The 19,580-nt window shown below is 42.8% G+C and overlaps 1 pseudogene across 1 annotated transcript; it reads right to left on the bottom strand.

The window, feature by feature from the left end:
- Window positions 1–772: 772 nt before the first annotated feature.
- LOC146546226 (NACHT, LRR and PYD domains-containing protein 12-like) lies at window positions 773–18,698 on the bottom strand (annotated as a pseudogene). Its single transcript, XR_014891012.1, has 13 exons — window positions 18,526–18,698; window positions 17,255–17,390; window positions 16,786–16,918; window positions 16,351–16,481; window positions 15,103–15,344; window positions 14,012–14,996; window positions 13,710–13,719; window positions 13,215–13,626; window positions 11,159–11,332; window positions 7,223–7,399; window positions 4,385–4,561; window positions 1,836–2,009; window positions 773–1,160 (listed from the first exon to the last, which is right to left on the bottom strand). The product of XR_014891012.1 is annotated as an NACHT, LRR and PYD domains-containing protein 12-like (transcript).
- Between the last annotated feature and the right edge of the window lie 882 nt (window positions 18,699–19,580).

Raw genomic sequence — 19,580 nt, 5'->3', positions numbered from 1 at the left:
ACAGGACTGTCAAAGTAAAACAGGAAATATAACACAGAGTCCAAAGTAAGGAGACGTGGGACACAGTGAAGACACAGAAACAGAAACCAGAACTATAATCACAAAACAAACTCAGAAACATAAAGAGTGAATCAGCTGATTCAGTGTTTGTGACAAAAACATGGATCCTGGTTAATAACTTTTATTTGTTTGTTTCTGTATTATTTTGTGTATCGTTCTTATGAGCTGTTGTTTTGTCAGTGAAATATTATTTCATTGTTTTAAGCTTTTTGTTGACTTTGAAGTGCTTAAGTTGATATTTTTGAACATTTAATTTGTTCGATTATTGTCGAGTCGATAAAACTGTCAAACGCACAGCTGCTTCCAACACGGCCGGAGGAGAGGTGGCCGAGCAGACGCACAACACACACAGCTCACAGGTTTGCATTTCTATATATTGCAGATGTTGCAGAAATTGAGAGTAAAGAACTCAGAGATCCAGCGCTGTCTCCTGCCCCTTATTTATACACCACAACACAACGACAGGCGTAACTCACACAAACGGGTAACATGAGGCTCAGATGCTTTGGACGTGTTCACATATACTGGACACAGAATGATGAAGATGGAGCTGCAGGAAGGAGGAAAAGAGGAAAAACACAGAAAAGATTCACAGATGTGGTGAAAAAGGACACGACAGCTTCTGTTTGTTAGTTTGGTTTTTCTTTATTTGGTAAAGATTCAGAAATAAAGAGAAGATCACATGTTTGAATATTATATTAACGTTCTGTAATTACAACAAGTTGTAAAATCTTTCCAGAGTGAGACAGAGACTGTGCAGAGACTGTAGAAGGACAGAGCAGCAGCAGAGCAGTCCAGATACACTGATGATCCTCTGTCAGATCCAGAGGGACACACAGGGCTGATGCTGGACTCTACATTGTGTCTGACAGTGGAGCTGTTCTCAGAGCAGTTCACTCTGCAGCACTGACAGTCATCTGCACTTCATTCCTCTGTCAGTCACTGCTGGATGAAGCTCTCCTCTCCACCTCCCAGTAACATGGCCCAGTCAGAGCGTCTCTACACACAAGCTGCTGCTGCTTCAACCTCTCTGGATCATCAGGACACAGCTGCTCCTCTCTCAGCACACACACCGTCCTGTTTACCATCATCACCTCCACCTGCAGAGAGAAGGAGGAAGAGCAGAGGAGATAAACGAGTGTTTCCAGAGACTCTTCATCAGCTGTCAGTCAGTGATGCAGCACATCCAGTATAAAGAGCAGCAGGGACGTCAGTGCTGGGACTGTACTAGGACTCATTGTTGCTTCACTTTTTCTAATCTTTGGATTTTTATTGAAGTTGCTGAAAATGTTTTTCCCTCCTAGTTTGAGTTTGGACTTTCATTCATTAGAAGAACCTTGGTGTGTCCACTCTGAGCTCCGTAGGAACCCCAACAACAAGCCCAACAATCCAGATGGACGGTTCCAGCTGTTAACTGGAGGAATTCCATCCAAACATCTGCTCTCACTAAATTCTTCCTCACCTACAGACTGTGTTCTTCACTGCTTTAAACTTGGAAATCAATGCAGTCATTGGTCTGCGTGCTGCTTTGTTCAGAGAGCTGATTGGCTGTTGACAGTGTTTGATCAGAGCGTGTCAGCCGTTACTATGGTGACCATAAAGGTGAGAAACAGGAAGTGTTTGTGTCCAATCCTGAAGCCTGTCACCGTTCTCCTCTCACAGCTTCACTGAGAAGCTGCAGCTTTACAGGAAACACTGGATCTTTGTTTCATACTGACTGTGTTTAGTACAATACTGCTGACAGCACCACCCACTCACTCCATCACTCTACTGACCTCAGAGTCTCCAGTCTGTAGTCTGGACTCTTCTGAAGATCAGACAGCTGCTTCACATCTGGATCCTTCAGGTTGTTAAGTTGTAGGTTCAGCTCTCTCAGATGGGAGGGGTTGGACTTCAGTGCTGCTGCCAGATAATCACAGCTGATCTCTGACAAACCACAGTTCACCAATCTGTATAAAGAATGAAAGATGTAAGTTTATTAGACAAAGTGCTTGAAATCATTCAGTGTTTCATCATCTGTTCAGAGCTGAAGAAGGTTCAGAATGTAGAAGTTTAGAAAATGGAAACTCCAAACAGCTGAAGCCAACAGGAAGCAGCTTCAAACAGGAAACTGTGCAGAGTTTCAGACTATATGTCCTGATGCAGCCAGTTGGATTTTGGAGATTTGAATCTCTGTTCTGTGACTAAGTCCTTGAATCATTTCTTCCAGTTGGTCCAACAAGACAGACTAAGTATTGGACATGTGTTGTGGCTCCATCAGGGGAGCTTCTAAATGTGATGTGATGGCCCCTCTGGGTCTGTCAGGTCACAGCACTGAAGAGAGCTCAAACTGGGCACACAGCTGTTCCAGTCTGGACCAAAGACTCTATACTGGGACTGAGGGACTGCTTTGACTGCACCCACTGGGACTTTTTAAAGGCTCATGTTCTCACTTAGATCATCGATTTCTACTGACATTTCTTTCTGGGAAAAATGGGGATTACTTTGGAAACAGGAAGTATTTTCCCCAATAAGCAGCCCTGGATTAGTAAATCACTCCAACATGTTCTCAGGCAGAAGAAGCTGTCTTGTTATGAGGGAGAGAAGAAAAAGATTGAGGCACAGAAACCTGTTGAAAGAGAGATAAAGCAGCTAAAATCAGGTGTAAAAGTAAAGCAGAGGATGAGCTGAATAAAGGACACTCAAGGCTGGCTTGGAAAGGAATGAAGTCCATGGTGGGGATGCAGAACAAGGAGCAAAGATGAATGTGATGCTGAATCAGCAGAAGACTTGGACTCATTTGATTCCAGCTTTGATATCATTGATTTCAATGAAGAGCTTTGTGATTGTAGCAAAGGGCTGGTAGCTCTGAGAGTCCCACTGATGAGGTGTTTGTGTGGAAATCTCTTAGTGGGACCAAAGAGAGAAAAAGCCCTGGTCCTGATGCTGTGGGAGGGAAATGATTGAAGTGTGCTGTGAGGAACTGACTGGGAGATTTTCACACATTTTCCAGTCCTCCTGGGAACAACAGGAAGTTCCCAGCATATGGAAACAAAGGTTAAGTGTCCTATGGCACTCAGTGATGATGGTGCTGTGGCCCCACCACCTCCACCTCTTTGTAAAGGAACTAACTGTAATCTGAAGCTTCAAATGGAACTAAGACTTCCTCCACTAGGTGGCAGTGTCTGATGAGAAAGTGTTAGTGGAGCTGGCCTGGAGTCAGAAACAGGAAGATGCAGGATTTGGGCTGAAATGGGCAAAAGTGGTTAGCACTAGTGCCTTAGAGCAAGAAGGTTGTAGGTTGAAGCTTGTTGGTCAGCTGGGCCTTTCTGTGGAGGTTGGATGTTCTCCCACAGTCCAATGAAATGCTGCTTAGGTTCATTGGTGCTTCTACATTGGCTGTAGGTGTGGATGTGAGGGAGTGCTTCTCTGTTGCTCTCTGTTGGCCCTGTGATGGACTGCTCACCTGTGCAGGTGGACCACGCCTCTTGCCCTATGACAGCTAGGGCACAGGCTGCAGCCCTGTGAGCCTAAGCTGAATAAACAGTTAGCAAAAATGATCCATAGATGGCCTGAAATCCCCCAGTTAGCAGTTTGGTAGATAGCTATGACATGCTAATCCCATCCAGCAGCTGTATTCTACCTGTAAGCTGATCCCTGCTGAGCCAAAGCACTTTTTCATATACAAATTACAACCTTTAATAGAAACCTATTGGTCAGCATCTTATTAGCCTGCTGTTAGCTTCATTCCACAGAAAACTGAGAGAAACTAACAGAGTTGATAAAGAATAAAGAGAAATGTGCTGATTTAAAGCCTTTGAAGTGCTTCAGATGATCTCTGTCCACTTCTGTCCACTCATTCATTCATGTAAGCTTTCTAATGCAGCTTTGATCTTCACAGTCTGCTTGATGAAACTCATTCTAACCCTGAATGTCAGAGTGTTCCTCCTTCTCTTTCCCATCATTCATGCTGGCAGTGGAGGAGATTTGGATGTTGGACTGTGTTTTGGATGATGTGTGTATGTTTGTGTTGGACTGCTGTCTGTAAAGCAAACGCACATTTTGCTTTGGATTTCAGTGTCAGACAGACTTTAAGGTGCAATGAAGAGTTTGAGAGTTTCACAGTGAATTTTCCAGTGGAGGATTTTTCTTCTTCTTTGAAGGTTTGAAATGTGAACATTGTTCTGCTGCAGTCAATGGACTAAACCAGAGAAGAAGAAAACAGACTTTACCATGAAGATCCTCAGTGTGGATCAGTATAATATCAGCCTGATGTCTGCAGTTTAGTGTCAGCACAACTTTCACATCATATTCATCTCAGCACAACTAAAACATGCTGACTGACCTCAGAGTTTCAAGTTTACATCCTGGACTCTCCAGGAAACCACACAGATGCTTCACTCCTGGATCCTGCAGCTTGTTGTTGAAGCTCAGGTCCAGCTCTCTCAGATGGGAGGGGTTGGACTTCAGTGCTGCTGCCAGATAATCACAGCTGATCTCTGACAAACCACAGCTCCACAATCTGTATAAAGAATGAAAGATGTAAGTTTATTAGACAAAGTGCTTGAAATCATTCAGTGTTTCATCATCTGTTCAGAGCTGAAGAAGGTTCAGAATGTAGAAGTTTAGAAAATGGAAACTCCAAACAGCTGAAGTCAACAGGAAGCAGCTTCAAACAAACACAACAAGAGAAAAAACTCTGAATGTTTCACATTAAAGTCGTACATTTCTCATAAAAACAGGACAAAGACTTGAAAAAGTCGTGTTTTTCCTTCCAGGAACCACATGGCTTCACTTTTAAAGGTGAAGTGTGACAGAAATGGACATATTTGAAGTCCAACACCTTTTTCCAGTCACATTATTAAAGCAGACAAACTACAAGCTCATTTTCATTCCAACAAGTCATCTTCTGACCTGGACTAACAACACTGGTCTCTATGTGCAGCTGGCTGTGAGACCAGTGCTCAGGGAGCGTCTACAAAGTGCAACACTGAAAGAACATCACACACTCATTTGCTTTCAGCACTTTCACACAAACATCTACTGTCATTATTGTCACCAAACTCTGTGGATCCTTTATTGCAAATTCAAATGGGATCAAATGGTCAGACAAAAGAGGGTTATGAGGAAATATGATGAAATGTTGTGTATTAGCAGCAAGTTATTGAATCTTTTTCCTCAGAAACCAAACAAAATGATTGACAAACATGTTTTTACAAACTCAGTGTTGGACTTGGATCAGCAGGATAAGCTGATGTTTAAAGGCATTTGAGTCTCGCTGTATGAGAGTCCAGTTCTTACTCAATATTTATGGATGAATGAAACAGAGACTGCAGCAAACAGAGACTGCAGCGTGTTGTGCGCTCTGCTGAGAAGGTGATTGGCTGCAGACTCCCATCTCTGCAGGACCTGTACACCTCCAGGACATTGCGGCGTGCAGCTCGGATCTCAGCTGACCCTTCTCACCCTGGACACAGTCTGTTTGACCTGCTCCCCTCAGGCAGGAGGCTCCGGTCCATTCGCACCAGAACCTCTCGCCATAAGAACAGTTTCTTCCCCTCTGCTGTCGGACACATGAACAATAACCATATGACTGTTCCCATCACTAACACATGACCCTACGCTGTGTTCACTGCATCATTCCATGTTTGGCACTGATCACCACCTGCACTCATGTATATATCATGTATATATCTTTCAACGTAGCACTTTTAATTCTTATCCCTACTTTTATTTTTTTCCATGTCTATTTAAGTGCTATTTATGACACTATGTTTGCACTGAAGCACCGCAGCAATTTCCTAATGTTGTAAACCTGCTCAACATTTGGCAATAAACCCCATTCTGATTCTGATTCTGATTCTGATGATGTTCTTTCAGTGTTGCACTTTGTCGACGCTCCCTGAGCCTCACAGCCAGCTGCACATGGACCAGCTGACATTACCCAGCATTAGAGGCGGCTGTAAAAAATTCATGTTCCCATTTAAATGGTTTTAATTTGAATAAAACGATGTTGATTCATTCAATCCTGAATCGATGTTTAATATAAATGTATTTTGCCAGAATCTCAGGTTAAAGCTCACAAACTATTTCAACAAGCAGCAAACAGCTAAAACAGTAAATGAGAGGAGCTAAACACACAAAGATGGAAACACAGAGCGTGGATCGTTCACTCGACGGCACGTACACGGACACGCCGTCGGGGCTGAAAGTGGACAGCTCACAGATCCTGAAGCTGCAGTTTCATCTGTCTCCAACCAAACTGAGTGAAGCAGCAGCAAAAGAAGATCCAAACTCTGCTTCACGTTTGATAAATATGCTCATGAATTCTCTCTGACTTTGGCTGTTCCTGCCTGCACAGCTCTCTCTCTCTCTCTCAGTGTACTCCAAGAACAGCTTCAAACATCTGTTCTGCATCATTCACTGTTTATTAGCCACCAGTCTGCTGTTGTGTTCAGTGCTGTCGGCCTCTGACAGTAAAGCCTCATTTCTTGCTGTTCCATGGAACTTTTTAAAATGATGACAGATTACAAACTCTCAGCTGTGGTCTGTAATCAAACCTCTGTAACTTTGCTTCACTTCAGCAGCATCAGCTCATGTTCACATGTTGCTTCATGGTTTTGCTTCAGTTTTTGATCGACTGCAGAATATTTTGAAGGTTATCTGCTATAAAAAGCCAGAAGAGGAAAATCTGCTTCATGTGTTTCTGTTTGATCCTCAGTGACTTTGACACAAAGGCCTCTGCTGTGATGATCACACCTCTGATCAAGTCTCACAGTGTCACAACTGATAAATGATCAGAGTTAGAATATTTCTGACTGTCTGCTGTGTGCCGTGACCTTTGACCTGCTAAAGACAGTCAGCTGTGGATTATTCATTGTTGTGTCTGATACTTAGAACTGTGAGGAAGAAGCTACACAGTTAATCAGGGTCCCCTCTCTCTGAATCAGGAAAGGTGGGCAGGCCGCGTGTGGGCCGCGGGCCATACGTTGAGTATCACTGTTTGAAATGTGAACATTGTTCTGCTGCAGTCAATGGACTAAACCAGAGAAGAAGAAAACAGACTTTACCATGAAGATCCTCAGTGTGGATCAGTATAATATCAGCCTGATGTCTGCAGTTTAGTGTCAGCACAACTTTCACATCATATTCATCTCAGCACAACTAAAACATGCTGACTGACCTCAGAGTTTCAAGTTTACATCCTGGACTCTCCAGGAAACCACACAGATGCTTCACTCCTGGATCCTGCAGGTTGTTGTTGTCGCTCAGGTTCAGCTCTCTCAGATGGGAGGGGTTGGACTTCAGTGCTGCTGCCAGATAATCACAGCTGATCTCTGACAAACCACAGCTCTGCAATCTGTATAAAGAATGAAAGATGTAAGTTTATTAGACAAAGTGCTTGAAATCATTCAGTGTTTCATCATCTGTTCAGAGCTGAAGAAGGTTCAGAATGTAGAAGTTTAGAAAATGGAAACTCCAAACAGCTGAAGCCAACAGGAAGCAGCTTCAAACCAGAGGCGTGGACTCGAGTCACATGACTTGACTCGAGTCAGACTCGAGTCATTAATTTTATGACTTTAGACTGACTTGAAAAAATGTTCTAAGACTTGTGACTTGACTTGGACTTTTACACCAATGACTTGGGACTTGAATTGGACTTGAACCGGTTTACTTGAAAAGACTTGATATTTTACCCCAAATATAAAATTTAACATGCATATTATATAGAGATTGAAAATGTGACGTCATTCACGGGTAGAACCGCAAATGATTCTGGAACTCGTGGCAAGCGGTACTAGCGCACGCAGGCTTTCAATTAAAATCAGTTATACAGCGATAAAAAGAAACACAAAAAATGTCAAGAAGCTGTTGTATTATTAACTGCAATAGCCGGTCGCATGACAGCCACGGGAAGCCGACGGGTAAAGAGATCGGTTGTTATCGGATTACGTCGTTGAAGAGAAATTGTTCATGTTTCCGAAGTAACAAAGATGCGACGGATGGCCTGGATTGCAGCCATTCAAAGATCAAATATAACGTCCCAGAACACTCCAGCTCACAGGTTAGTCTGCTCCAAGCATTTCCACGAAGGTCAGTGTTTTTTAGTAGTTAATACGTCATTTTCATAACATAATTGGTGATATAGGTTACAAGCAAGAACAGAAATTGTCGCGCTATGGTCCTTTATTTATTGTGCATAAATAGTGAATTGTCCTGACACAATATTGTGTTTCGCTTCTGTTATTATGGTACATTGACAAAAACATATACTTTTATTCACAGGATAAAACAGTTTTTTTGTATCACTAATTGCCCAGTACGATTACAGCATACAATATTATTGTCACTGCTACATTTCTGTGATGGGTACCAGAAATTATTTCCACTACTAATTAATTACCGTTGAGCTCAAAGGTCCTATTAATAAACGGTTAAGGAATGTGTATTTATAAAGACGATTTGTGAGACTGGTAAACTTATGATACGTACGATGGTCTTTCGTTCTACACAGTGCATTTCAAGGTCCTGCACCCATCCGTCGGGTAAACTGTACCTGGGCTTGTTGCAGTGACCTGAAGTTACTAAACTTCATGAGTGTATGCACTCACTCCAAGAACCTTATAATTATAAATATGCATATAAATATGCTAAGATGAGATAGCTGACTTCATCTAACTAGCAAATGTTGTCCAGGCTACGTTGGTGATACAGTTTTTTTAATGTGTATGATATTTTGTCATGCGATTTTAAAGCCAGTCCTACAACCGCATCCAAGAATAACATGCAGCTTATCTCAGAACTGTCGGTGAAAATTATTCTTGGAGCTAGGTTTAATTGAGCTGCATTTTAAAGAGGTGCAATTTCACAATTTGTGTATATTTCTAAGTTCACTATTTTGTCATGTGTTGAGAAAAAACAGATTTAAAAATTACATGGTCTAATATTTACATTTAGCATATAACTGCAACATTATTTTTTCGTTTGTTTTTTTTAAAGACTCGAAAGGACTTGAAATTCAAAGTTTCAGACTTGTGACTTGACTCGGACTTTACACCAGTGACTTGAGACTCGACTCTGACTTGCCTGACATTACTTGAGACTTGACTTGAGACTTGAGGATAAAGACTTGAGACTTACTTGAGACTTGAAAAACAATGACTTGGTCCCACCTCTGCTTCAAACAAACACAACAAGAGAAAAAACTCTGAATGTTTCACATTAAAGTCGTACATTTCTCATAAAAACAGGACAAAGACTTGAAAAAGTCGTGTTTTTCCTTCCAGGAACCACATGGCTTCACTTTTAAAGGTGAAGTGTGAAAGAAATGGACATATTTGAAGTCCAACACCTTTTTCCAGTCACATTATTAAAGCAGACAAACTACAAGCTCATTTTCATTCCAACAAGTCATCTTCTGCCCTGGACTAACAACACTGGTCTCTATGTGCAGCTGGCTGTGAGACCAGTGCTCAGGGAGCGTCTACAAAGTGCAACACTGAAAGAACATCACACACTCATTTGCTTCCAGCACTTTCGCACAATCATCTACTGTCATCATTCATGTTCCTGCTCCTCTGGATTCACACGGAGCCTCTGCTCATGCCGTTGCCATGGTGAATCATAGTATGTGGCTCCATAACTCAGACTGAGCATGCTCAGAGCTGATTGGCCCGACTCTGATCAGCTGATCTAGAAGAGGAAACTCTGCTATATGTACATTATTACATCTACACCTGAATCACAACACTCACACAAATATATCAACTGTGTTTAATATTTTGGCACGTAGATCATTTATGTGCTTCAGCTCTTCTTACATTTTACCACCAACATGTTTCAAAAGGAGCAGCTTTTACTTTGAAGGCCAGCTGTCTGTGTTTCCTGTTTTCATTGTTGGATAATGAAATAAGTCGATGCTTCAGTGCTTTGAATTGTGTTACACAAAGCAAAGTTTTCACGTTGTTCAGGCAGAATCGAGCGTTGAAGAATGAATTCACACGTCAATAAACATTTTCATCAGCACAAGCAGGACAATGAAAGCAGGAAATACCCCAAACTGCCATTTCTCATTCTACAACTTCAACAACTGCACATGAATTATACTTCATACACAGACCCACAGTCTCTGATTGCTCTGAAATCTCACTGACAGCCAATAGAAATAAAGAAAAGTCCAGACTGACAGTCTCTGTGGGGTTAGGCAGTGAACTGCTCACGCTGCGTTCAAGTGCATCGCAAACTATTGGAATTGGATCCAACTTTGTGAAGCAGATTTCTTCTCAGCTGCTGTTTTGAACATTTCCTCATGAACTGTATTAAACTCTGTAAATGAACTGAGAACTATTTCTACATTTGAAACTATGGATTCATTTTCCCGTTCACTTCTGTACGTTAGTGTATAAATGAATGTTAGACTGGGCTCCATGGAACACTTGGACTGGTCTCAGCTGCCTTCTTTCTGTAGTCCTTTCTCTTCTCCAGCTTCTGTTTGAAATCCTCTCACAGAGCCTGAAACTGCTTTGCTGTCATGTTTGGGCCTGTGTTCCTCTGCTTTAACACAAACCTCACCACAGCAGCTGTGTGGGTCGTCTCTGGTAGCAGCCCGATCAGCTTCTGATACATGAACATCATCACAGCTCCTAACTTCACCTTTATTAGCTTTGACATTCATGTCTTTCTTTTCTCTGTCTGTTTCCACACAAGCTCAAAGTCTCTGCAGCCTGTTTTTATCTGCTATCATCAGATCTCCAACAGCCTCATTCACATCCCTCACACACTCTACAGCCTCACCAGTACTGACTTCATCTTCACTGACTGATGGAGCACAACATGAACCTGTGGAGGCTAAAAAGCTGTCCTGTCAAACATCTCCCCATCACCACTGCACTTCTGTCAGCCTTTAAATGAACCCTGCTCAAGTCTGTCACTTCTATTTGGAGCCAAGAGGAAAAACTGTTGTTCAGTCGTTTGGAAAGACACAACATTTCTGAAAGCACTCAAACTTCTTCACATTTGTCTTCAGACACATCCTGAACATTTAGGAACTAAAGAACGTTTCAAATATCAAAGATCTGAAATATAGAAACACAACAACAGCTGCAGTCAGTGAACTCACCTCAGAGTCTCCAGTCGACAGTTTGGACTCTCCAGTCCAGCACACAGAAGCTTCACGCCTGAATCCTGCAGCTTGTTGTTACTAATGTCCAGCTCTGTCAGATGGGAGGGGATGGACTTCAGAGCCGAGGCCACAACTTCACAGTGAGTCCCTGAGAGTCCACAGTCAGCCAGTCTGTGATCATAGAAAAATACAAAATGTGTTATTATAAAAGCAGAAAGTCTGCATTATAAACACAGACTGAATGTATATGAAGACAAAACAGAGTGAGGTCATAATCTGATGAACATCTGCTCTTCACATCTGTGCTTCAGCTCCTCTTACTGTGTTTGACATGACACAACGATTGAGTCTCTCTCAGACCTGCGACTTTTAATGAGAATCTTTGTTTGGATTTAATCTGCAGTGAAGGAGGAAGATGGTGTCACATTTAGGCTTCCATAACGTCCACAGTCTGTCAGTGAGATCTGATCCAGAGTCAGAGTGAAGACACACATGTGGACTGTTTCCTGTCTTGAATCCAGAACATTTTGAATGAGCTCAGCTCAGTGAAGAGTTCCAGCTGGAAAGACGATCTCTGTTTGCTACCTGCTGCTGTCAGGTACGACTGTTCACGTCCACACTCAGGAAAAATCTGCTGACTGTCACCAAACGGAGCAGAAATGTCATCACTGGACAATAATGATGAATGAATCAGAGCTGCTGATATCACATCTGATTTCAGGGGAACTAAACACAGAAATGATTGGCTCCTTTTAGCTTTCTGTGCATTAGTCTGCAGGTTTATCACTAGTTGGCAGAAACAGACTTGTATTAATGTTCAGCGCTTCAGTGTTTATGACTCCAGATCCAGGTGACAGCAAGTCAAAATGATGTTACCTGTCTGTGTCCAGCAGCAGCCTTTGAATATTGTTATAAACTCACATGGATCAGTTTGTCTTTGATTGGTTTGTAAAGTTCAAATTCATTTATATTCATCAACTCTAAATGAAAAATGTTTTTCTTCTTCTATGTTTATTATTAGAGTAACAAATTCTTATAGTTTCCTGTTGTTGAGAATTTCAGTGTAAAACCACTCGACCTGTGCATCACTGCACACTGTGAAAGTATTACTGCAGTCTGACCACTTGGGGGCGCTTTTGTCTCTTTTGCTCTGAGCCTTGGGTTTATTCAAACTGATTTTAATAAACTATTTTCTGCAAGTTGAAGCTTCATCTCCATCTCCAGTGGTTTGTTGCATATTTTATGACTATATTAGTAACAGTCAGAGAGTTTAGAGTAAATTAGATCTTCACGTTTGATTCTTGACACAACATAAATGGTGAGCCAGTGTCAGAGGAAGTGACAGCATCCACCGAGGACCGGGGGGAGTGGGAGGACTGGGGGACCAGGCCAACAAAAAGGTGATCACTGATACAGGTCAGCAACATTTGCTCATTTGGTGTCTTAGAGCAGACTCCGCCCAGCTTTGTCGTCCATGGTTGCTCTTTCAAAGGATCTAGTTACATATTATTTTACTTAATGATTTACTGACACCACTGACTATGCAGGACAACCCCAGTTCTGGAGCCAGTGCACATGTGCAGTTCAATTCCTGGGCAGGTTCTGAAGATGGCCGAGCTGTCGAGGACAAAGTTACTAATGTGAAGCTAATGTGGTTAATCAAGATCTTCATAACTATGTGGAGCACAGTGTGCTTTCATCGTGGAGAAATCACACTGAAGAACTCGGCACACATTTTGGGGGCCTTTCTGTTTGTTGCTACAATCTGCAAATTTCATTAAAAAGTTTAATAAACTATCATCTGGTCTTTATTTTTAGTTAGCACATACCTTAAAAAACTCTAAGCTGTAAGCTAATGATAGTTATATAACAGCAGATGCATGCTGGTGCAATAAGCTGTATGTTTTATTTTTGATCTGATTAGTCAAATAATCACAAAAATAATCGTTTGTGGCAGCCCTAGTGTGACCTCAAATAAGAAATGATTGCAGTTTATGACTGAGTAACTAAACTATCACCAACTGATAATATTAATGATCACATCTGGACTCACCGAGCCTTTCTGAAGTTCCTCACAGCTGGAATCAGTCTCTGTCGGCCCTCCTTTGTTGTGTTGTACTTCTTCAGGTCCAACTCATCCAGAACCTCCTCTGACATCTGCAGCATGAAGGCCAGAGCTGAGCAGTGGATCTCAGAGAGTTTCTTTGATTTGTTCTCTGACTTCAGGAACTCTTGGATCTCCTGAGATAATAAGATGTCGTTCATCTCCATCAGACAGTGGAAGATGTTGATGCTTCTGTCAGGAGAGGATTTTGTCTTCCTTTCTTTTAGATTCTTGATGACTCTCTGGATGGTTTCTGGACTGTTCTCTGTCTGACCCAGCAGACCTCCTAAGAGTCTCTGGTTGGACTCCAGACAGAGGCCATGAAGGAAGCGAACAAACAGGTCCAGACGACATTTTACTCCTGAAGGATTTTATTAGTGTTTCCATCAAAAAATCATCCAGAGGGGACTCGTTGTATTTTTTTCCCAAGAAGTCCTTCAGCACCTCTGACTTCCTGTTGGTGAAACAGTGGAACATGTAGACTGCAGCCAGAAACTCCTGGATGCTCAGATGAACAAAGCAGTAGACTGGTTTCTGGAAGATCACACACTCTCTTTTGAAGATCTCTGTACAAACTCCTGAGTACACCGAGGCCTCTGTCACATCCAGACCACACTGCTCCAGGTCTTCTTGGTAGAACATGATGTTTCCTTTCTCCAGATGTTCAAACGCCAGCCTCCCCAGCTTCAGAAGAACTTCCCTGTCAGCCTCCGTCAGCTCCTGTGGACTCGTCTCATGTCCTCGTGGTACTTGTTCTTCTTCCTCTTTGTCTGAACCAGCAGGAAGTGTGAGTACATGTCAGTCAGGGTCTTGGGCAGCTCTCCTCTCTGCTCTGTAGTCAACATGTGCTCCAGAACTGTAGCAGTGATCCAGCAGAAGACTGGGATTCTACACATGATGTGGAGGCTCCTGGATGTCTTCATGTGGGAGATGATTCTGCTGGACAGCTCTTCATCACTGAATCTCCTCCTGAAGTACTCCTCCTTCTGGGCGTCAGTGAAGCCTCGTACTTCTGTTAGCCTGTCAACACATGTAGGAGGGATCTGATTGGCCGCTGCGGTCGGGAAGTTATCCAGACGAGAGCCGAGGGAAGCAGATTCCCCTGGATGAGGTTTGTCAGCAGCTGGCTGACTGATGACTTCTGTGTGACATCAGACAGCAGCTTCCTGTTGGTGAAATCCAATGAAAGTCTGCTTTCATCCAGGCCGTCAAAGATGAACAAAAGCTGAGAGACAGCCAGCTTCTCTGCTGTGACCTTTCTGTAATGTTGGATGGAAAACATGGAGCAGCTCCAGAAGACTGTACTGCTCCTCTCTGATCAGGTTCAGCTCCCTGAATGAAAGCAGAACCACCACACTGACATGTTGGTTCTCCAAGCCCTCTGCCCAGTCCAGAGTGAACTTCTGCACTGAGAAGGGTTTTTCCAACACCAGCCACGCCGTTGGTCAGAACCACTCTGATGGGTCTCTGTTGGTCAGGTAAGGCTTTAAAGATGTCCTGGCACCTGATTGGAGTGTCATGGAGGGCGTTCCATCTTGGAAGCTGTCTCCAGCTGCCTCACCTCATGTTGGCTATGAACCTCTTCACTCTGTCCCTCTGTGATGTAGAGCTCAGTGTAGATCCTGTTGAGGAGGGTTCTACTTCCTGTTTCATCACTTCCTTCAGTCACACGTTCACATCTCCTCCTCAGACTGATCTTATGTTCATCTAAAACCTCCTGCAGACCAACATCTGGCTGAAAGAAGAAAAACAGAAAGAAACTCTTCAATGTCTGAACAACAACAAGAAGTCCAGTTTTCAGAAATGAGTCCATCAGCAGACAGATGTTCAGTCTTACTTTGTACACAGCTGCTCTGACTGGCTGTCTGCAGTCCAGCTCTGCTTCTGGATCTTTCTCCACACTGGGGACAGGACCAGTCTCCTGATGAAGCAGACTGGTCCCAGTATGAGGAGATGCACTGTCTGCAGAACCAGTGTCCACAGCTGGTAGAGACTGGATCCTTCAGGACGTCCTGACACAAAGCACAGCAGGACAGCTGCTCCTCCTCACAGACACCACTCCTCTTCCTCTTCCTCCCTCTGTGAACACATTTCTTTATCACTAAAATCATTGACTGTCAGTGACAAACATCCAGATTTGATGAACACTGTGCAGAAGCTCTGATGGTCACAGAGAAAAGTCAAAGTGGAGAAACTTGTGTTTGAGTTCAGAATCCAAGTTTCCTTTGCTGTTCCTGCCTGTCTTATTAAACACAGAGTGATCAGCCCTACAAACTCCACAGTAAAAGCCTTCATCACAGAGCCAATCAGGCAGAAGCTTCTGCACCATCAGGACACAAACAGAGAGGAGCTTCTATCCTCAGACCATCCAAGTCCTAAATCAGAACATGCTCCCTCATAGCATCACCATCAGGGTTTAAACAGGACCTTACATCATGTTCTTGTCTCACTGTCATATTTCAGATCATACCTGATTCATTATGACGTCACACGCTGCTACACTGATCCTGCTGCTTCATTACTGCTGATATTACTCTGCTCACTCTGTTCAGTTACTCTGTTTACATCACTTTGCTCATTTGCTTTGTTCTGCTTGCACTGCTCTGTCAGTACATGCTGTGCTAATGTGGCACAAAGCACTTTAACATTACATCTGCACAATGTTTCATTATTTCATTTAATGATTGTTTCTAATGTTTTGTCCAGTCACAGGAGCAGCTCAGCACATTTCACTGTGTTGTACGTGTATGACGATGCCTGTGACAAATAAACAGCCTCGGACTCTTCAATCTTCTGCATTTCTTTGGAGATCAGCTCAGTGGCCTGTTGAGACCATCTTTCTATTTCTGATGACTCAGTTCAGATTATTATCCTGATACTTTCTTTTAAAATGTGATGAAATCATTTATTGATGTTCTGACACAAATACACCAAAACAATCCCAAACAGCACAAACCACCACGTTACACACAGTGTAATAAAAATACAGGCAACTACAAATAAAAACACTTTAAAAATATAAACTAAAATTACAAAGTGGTCACAGAATTTCAAACACCCGTAAATGAGTCAGCAGCTCTCTTACATGGTCAGCTGAGCTCCATGATTGAAGAACATTGTTGCTGCAGGTTCATGACTGAAGTCTGGAGGTTGTCTTTGGACCAGTCACTCCTCATAGACACACAGCTGGATGCTGGAGACTGTGACCTCTGACCTCTGCAAACACAAACACATCACATGAATACTGATTAATCTCTGTTTAAAATCTTTTAAGCAGCTGCAAACACACAAACTGGATGATGTGATGGTTTCTGTCAGTAATAGTTGTCTCAGATTAGAGTACAGACGGCTGCAGAGACGTTCACAGCAACAGAGAAGAAATCATTACCTTGGATTGCATTACTACTACGATTGATACTAGCATTATCGTACCCGGACCACCATTAGGAATCATTTATGATGTCACTGGTAGAACATTTATAGAAACAACCTTTGAACTCTGAGTCAGCAGCTCTCTTACATGGTCAGCTGAGCTCCATGATTGAAGAACATTGTTGCTGCAGGTTCATGACTGAAGTGTGGAGGTCTGGTTTCTGGACCAGTCACTCCTCACAGACACACAGCTGGATGCTGGAGACTGTGACCTCTGACCTCTGACCTCTGCAAACACAAACATCAATAACTGATCAGTTCTCTCTGACAGCCATATGATCAGCTGATCCCTCTGTGATATTGTGTCTGCCTCATAACGCTGACAGGTCAGCCAATCATCAGCGGTTTTTTCCTGTCTCTGAATGAACTCAGTTTGTTCTCAGCTCTTCTCTCTGATTCTGCTGCACTGACTTCACTTAAACTTACAGAGTTCAGATCTTAGCAAGAAAACAAGTCAATAAAAAGCAAACTCAGATCAAACAGTTTGAACCAATCACAGATCAATGATTCTGTCATGGTTATGTTGAAATGACTAATAAAGTTAGTAGTGTTCTTACATTGTTGCTGCAGGTCCATGACTGTAAGGTGGAGGTGTTTGTGTAACCCCGTCACTCCTCACAGACACACAGCTGGATGCTGCAGATGCTGCTCCGTCCTCTTCCTCCATCTTCTTGATGTCAGGGTGGAGTTAGTCTGAGAGGTAAACACACACACTCAGAGGTGCTGTTGTACTGGAAGCATCACACTGACGGCTTTCTAATGTTGGAGCTTTGGCCCTAAAGTCCAAACCAGTTATTTTAGAGGCTCAAAGTCTTTAAAAAACACCAAAACCATCACATTATTTAATAAGTACATGATCAGGTGGATGAAGGAACTCAGTGTGTTTGGGATCATCATCATGGTGAGGAGCCCACATGTTACGGCTCCTTTGGAGAGAAGCTGAGGATCACTGCAGGAAGTGAGCTCATGAAACCAAACTGCTGTTTGTGAGCAGCATGACTCTGTTATTGGACCTGCTCTGTGTTCTACATATGATCAATACTTCAAATATCTGTAAACATCTCATCTTATATTTGTTGCACTTGGTCACATCTGTCTTTAAAAATAGATTTTTAATGTCACTGAGAGTTCTTTTCTACCTTTATTGATTTATTTTGGAATAAATTAAATATAAAGGTGCCAAAAACTGCCTGCAGCTTCTGCTCTGTGACAGGAAACTACTGTCAGGCTCAAAATGACTTCAGATTATTCATCACAGAGTGTTTATGGATCACAGGACACGTTACAGTTTCACTGTTGATGTTTTAGTTTTAAAAAAAATGCTGTGTTAAGGTCTTACTGTGAATCTGCGCGCTCATTGGCTAATAACTTGAGACTGACAGGTGGTTATCCAATCAGCGTGCGGCCTCACACGGACATAAAACTCTTAAAGTTTGTTTCTGAAGGGATTTTCAGATCAGACCTGATGTTTCTGCCTACAGCCTGTTTACCGATATAATCAATATCAGACATCAGAGCAACAGAAACCTCGGTGATCAGGACGCCGGGACTGAGAACAGGAAGTGGCTCAAACAGTTTAAAGTCAGCCTGAAAGGAGTTTCTGTCGCCATTTTTTTGTCGTGATAAGGGCGGGTCTTACTGTGAACCTGCGCGCTCATTGGCTAATAACTTCAGATTGACAAGTCGTTATCCAATGAGCGCGCGGCTTCTCCCAACATAAAGTAGTTTCCTTTGAAAAACCAAAGTCTGATTATTTTTGCCTCCACTGACGGAGCCTGTTGTTCCCGCCACAGAGACACAGTAATGTCAGAGCGGTGTTAACACTCACCTGCCTCAGCACAGCTCTCACTCTCCTCCTGCTCTCTCAGCTAAACTCACTTCCTCTCTACTTACAGGAAACCAGCGCTCAGAGGAGCCGACCGGCCTCACGTTTCACCCACAGACACGAACAGCGTGGAATTATTTTATGTCATAAGAAGAAACATATTCATGTTAACACTCGCCTGCATCAGCTCCACCTTCCTCCTCCTGCTGCTCTGAACGGAGGATCAACACTTTCACTTTCACTGCTCCTCCCTAAACACAGAGGATGCTGGGACTTGTAGTTTTTACCTTGTGTGATATTTATGGCTGTGACACTAAATCACAGCATGTAAACTTCCTGCAAACATGTCACAGGCGATAAAAGTTTCACATTAAAGGTGAAATTATTTTTCTGTCTCATGTTCAATAAACAGTGAGCTGGGAAAACTGAAGAACAGACTTCAGACGTTCCCTGCAGAGTTTCTGCTGCTCGGTCGTCTGCATGTTGCTGAGACTGAGCTGATGATGAAGCTGTGATGGGTTTATGGCACGTTTGGTTCTGGAGAAGAGTTTTACTGCCGGTGCAGGTGAAATGATCAGAGGTTACAGCCTCTGGTTAAAGTGGAGGCAGCGATCAGGACGGCTGAGCAGCAGAGGTCTCGAGGGTCCTAAAGTGTAAAAGCATCAGAATCAGAATCAGAAAGGGTTTTATTGCCAAATGTTGAGCAGGTTTACAACATTAGGAAATTGCTGCGGTGCTTCAGTGCAAACATACTGTCATAAATTACGCTTAAATAGACACGAAAATAAAAATAAGAATAAGAATTAAAAGTGCTAAGTAGATAGATATATACATGATATATACATGAGTGCAGGTGGTGATCAGTGCCAAACATGGAATGATGCAGTGAACACAGCGTAGGGTGTTAGTGGTGGGAACAGTCATACGGTTATTGTTCATGTGTCCGACAGCAGAGGGGAAGAAACTGTTCTTATGGCGAGAGGTTCTGGTGCGAATGGACCGGAGCCTCCTGCCTGAGGGGAGCAGGTCAAACAGACTGTGTCCAGGGTGAGAAGGGT

The sequence above is a fragment of the Mchenga conophoros genome, unplaced genomic scaffold, assembly GCF_057382185.1.
Source record: "Mchenga conophoros isolate Kocher_MC1m ecotype Shallow Benthic unplaced genomic scaffold, M_conophoros_male_GT1.1 unmapped_scaffold_2, whole genome shotgun sequence".
Lineage (NCBI taxonomy): Eukaryota > Metazoa > Chordata > Actinopteri > Cichliformes > Cichlidae > Mchenga > Mchenga conophoros.
Note: the sequence above shows the minus strand (reverse complement) of the source record. Positions and strands in the feature narration are given on the sequence as shown.